Below are 4,519 nucleotides of genomic sequence, written 5' to 3' on the forward strand. Positions count from 1 at the left end.
TCCCTCCCTCTTCCTTTCTCCCTCCCTCCCTTCCTTCCTTCCTTCTTTCCTTCCTTCCTTCCTTCCTTTCTTCCTTCCTTCCTTCTTTCACTTCTTCCTTCCTTCCTTCCCTCCTTCCTTCCTTCCCTCCTCCCCCTTCTTCCCTCACTTCTCCCTCCCTTCTCCTCCTTTCTCTCTCTCTCTCTTTCTTGTTCTTCATGCTTCTATTTTATACTGTCCTATTTTTGTTTTATGAATGGTATACATTCTATCTGTTAACAAGTTTGTTGCAACACAACTTTTTTAACTTTTTAAAAACGATTGATTTTTATTTACTAGAGACAGGGGAGAGAGAGAGAATGGTTGTGCCAGAGCCTCCAGCCACTGTAAACAAACTCCAGATGCATGTGCCATCATGTGCAATTGGCTTATATGGGACCTGGAGAATTGAACCTAGGTCCTTAGGCTTCTCAGCCAAGTACCTTAACCGCTAAGCCATCTCTCCGTTTTTTTTTTTTCAGCAACCCACTTTTTGACTTTAAAATTTGTCCAAGTGTAATGTTCACCTTTTCTTTACTAAAAGTTCACTGTTTGTTATATGTTTTTAATGTATTTTCTTAAATACACTTATTGGCCCTTAAATGGTCAGTTTTGATAATTTTGTTCATTTTTCTGGTTGCATTCTGGGGACCGAGTTAGCTGCCATTTCAGAAGTCCTACATCTCAATATAATCTTAAGTATCACTAAGACTTACAATTTTTTAAAAAAATGTTCTCCCCTATTCACGACTATGCCTACTCAACTCACACTTCAAGACAGGAGGCCATTTGTAGAGCTGAAGACTTGGTCCTGCTTTCTTACTTGGATATATTTTCCAGCAACCTTGAGATCATTTCATTATCAATGGGAAGAAATGAAATGTAATTTAAGACAAAGGCACTAAAAGGCCCTGGAGATTGTTAGGGCCTCTCCTCTTCATGCTGAAATAGTTGGAACCTGAGACTCTAAGTAGCCTGGAAAGCAGAGGTATTACCCAAAGAAAGCTGATCTGTAGCATGGGCCATGCATAGGGTGTGAGTTTGCATGTGTGAAAGTCTTCCACTGGGAAAGGTACTGAAGTCATGGGTTTGTTTGTCACAGCTACCGGACACCAGGTGATCTTCACTAACACAATGTCACAACGCTTGAAGTTACTTTTACTTTCAAAGGACTTAACATTTAACAAGGAGAGTTGTTGTATGAGCTAGGGCCATCCAATCAGTGACACATCTAGGACTAAAATTCCCTTTCCAGGGACTGGAGGAATGGCTTGGCAGTTAAAGATTTTATTCCTCAGTACCCATGTAAAGCCAGATGCCCAAAGTGGCACATACATCTGGAGTTTGTTTGCATTGGTACCTCCCTGGTGTGCCCACTGGCCCATTCTCTTTCTCTTTCTACTTGCAAATCAAATAAATATTTTACGTATTCATTTATGAGACACACAGAGAGAGGTAAAGGGGGTTTGCACCAGAGCCTCTAGCCACTGCAAATCTGCAAATGAACTCCAAACTCATGCACCACCATGTGCCCCCATATGCATGTGGCTTATGTGAGTTCTTGGGAATCAAGCCTGGATCCTTAGGCTTTGCAGACAAGTACCTTAACTGCTAAGCCATCTCTCCAGCCCCTTGCAAACAAAACAAAATAAAATAAAAAGAATTAACTTATAAGATCCTGTTTCCGGTGTTTTTTTTGTTTTGTTTTGTTTTTTTACTGAGATACCCTGGCTATAAACATTTCATACTCCACACTAACTTTCAGGGCTTGGGTAAATCATGAAGAAGCAGTAAGTCAAATGCTTGGCACAAGACCTATCCCACTGTGGGGAGTTTTTACTAAAAGAATAAATAATGGTTTGATTCGCTATCTTGAAAAAAACAAACAAACAAAAAAAAATCACTATTCCTCCCCTCTTCTGCCTGTTTCTGACTAATGCCCTCTAATTCTGAACCAATACTAAATTAAAAACTGATAATGTGTCTAAGTTTGGAAGCAATTACATTTTTATGGCCTAGTCTATTGACAGAGAGTCAGTGCTTCACTTGATCACAGCCATTGAACACAGAGAAATGCCTATTCATTATTCAAACAATGACAGGAATTCTATTTATTATTTTTCTTGCAAATGGAAACCTTGAGGGTTTTTAAAGGCAGGATCCAGACTCCTGGGAGTGATATTTCATGGTCTCTTCTTGGGGCTGACTCCTGTTTCTACGTACCTCACCCCAAATCCTTGTCCTCGACCGTGTCCGCTATGGTATTTCCCTTAAGTTTTGAAAGGAGAATTACCCCATCATCATAAACTATTGTGACAGGTCACAGGCAACTTCTGGCTTTCACACAATCCAGATATCAGAATGCATTCAAACTATTACTAGAAATGTACAATACCTTCCATTCCTCAAGGGCTTTAGAGCTCTTCCCGCCCAGAGGGTCCTAAATTCCCATCCAAACAACTGCCTTAACATTGCTGAGCTTTAGCCCTTCCTTGCCTTAGTGCTCTGAGTCACAAGTCACAGTATTAGTTACTTTGCTCATAGTTGTAGCAATATGCCCGACCAAAGCAAAATAAGGAAGCAAGGGTTCCCTTTGCTTACAGTTTAAAGGGACAATCCACCGTGGTGGCAGGATCTGGGGAGCAGCTGGTCACATTGCCGTCATTGTCAGGAAACAGAGAGATTAATTCTGTTATTTGGTTAGCTTCACCCCCCCTTTTTATTCAGTCTAAGACTCTGGAATATGGAACAGTGCTGCCCCACTTAGGGTGATCTTCCCATATATACTAACCTAATCTAGAAACTCCCTCATAGATATGTGCCAGGGTTTATTTCCATGATAATTCAAAATCTCATCAAATTGAAAATCAAGATTGACCATTGAATTCAAATGAATATAATGAGGTTTAATTTTTTAAAAATTTATTTTACTCACATCCCACACCCTCAGGTGATTTTCTTCCTAGATCATTTATATACTTAACTGCTGATTATGTTTCAACTTCTGCTTGATTCTAGAATCACCTCCATAGACTGTCTGGCAGTCTAAAAAAATTTTGTGTATATATATATATATATATATATATATATATATATAGTAATTTATTTTCAAGCAGAGAGTGGGGGAGAGAGACAAGAGAGACAGAGAGAATGACTGCATCAGGACATCCAGATACTAAATGAATTTCAGATGCGGATGTGCTTTAGGTGGGAGCTAGGAAATTGAACCAGTGTTATTAGGCTTTGCAGGGAAGTGCCTTAACTGCTGAGCCATCTCTGCAGCCCTAGCACTTTTTTTTCCTACTGTTATACATGTGGTTTTCGGTTTAATGTTCATGCAGTGTATGAATTTCTGCCATTTTTTTAACTTTTAAAATATTTTATTTATTTATTTGACAGAGAGAGGGAGGCACAGAGAGAAAGAGTGAGAATGGATGTGCCAAGGCCTCTAGCCACGACGTATGAACTCCACATGCATGTGCCACACTGTGTGCATCTGGCAAACATGGGTTCTGGGAAATCAAACCTGGGTCCTCAGGCTTCACAGGCAAGGGCCTTAACCACTAAGGTATTTCTCCAGCCCAAGTTTCTGTCCTTTTATCTGTATCTTCATATATTTACAAAGATGATACACTAAAATTCTTTGTTTTTATTTCTAAAATGTTGAGTTGAGGAGGGTCTTTATCTTTCCCAGACGGGGTCAACGTCACACTCACCCTGACCCCCCCATAGTACCATGGAGATGGTCATTTGCATTGTCATCGGTAGTTGGTGATGCTTATTGAGCACATAATGTTTCTTTCTTATGAGTGCATTTTTTGCTTAACAGTCGTTACATTCTACATCTGAAACATTTATATTAACTTTTAAAACTGAGGCTAATGGTAAGCCATTTTGAATTTTTTTGTTGTTGCATTTTGTTGAAGACTGAAGGAATCTTCTAGAGCCGAACGATAAGCAAATGTTACTCATAGATGCAACAGAATTAAGTGGGTTAACTTGGGAATGTTTACCACATCCTTATTCGTAATAGTCAAAAGTTAAAAATGGGTAAAATATCAACAGGAGATGGATAAAATGTTGTGATATACACAAGCACTGGCACACTCCTCAGCTATGAGCAGGAACAACTAAAGACATGTGCAACCGCAGACAAGTCTCAGTAGTACCACGTGTGGGAAAGAAACCAGATTTCATTCACATGAATGATAAGAGGCAAAAATATCTGCAAAGAGAAGATAGAATGTTGCCTTGACATGAGGAAGATTAGATGGAACTACGCTAAAGGGAACTTCCCGGATTAATGGAATGTTCTGTAACTTGATTTTAAGTAGTATATAAACATTTGCTCAACCTCATTCAGTTGAACAGTTAAAATTTAAGCACCATGAATGTGATATATCCGAGGAACAGCCACAGGTGAACAAGCGAAGGTGCAAATTAGGGATGGCACTGACGTATCACAACCTTCGCGAAATTATGGTCCCGCTGTGGAAGTGTG

Source organism: Jaculus jaculus, chromosome 7 (genome assembly GCF_020740685.1).
Source record: "Jaculus jaculus isolate mJacJac1 chromosome 7, mJacJac1.mat.Y.cur, whole genome shotgun sequence".
In the NCBI taxonomy this organism is placed as follows: domain Eukaryota; kingdom Metazoa; phylum Chordata; class Mammalia; order Rodentia; family Dipodidae; genus Jaculus; species Jaculus jaculus.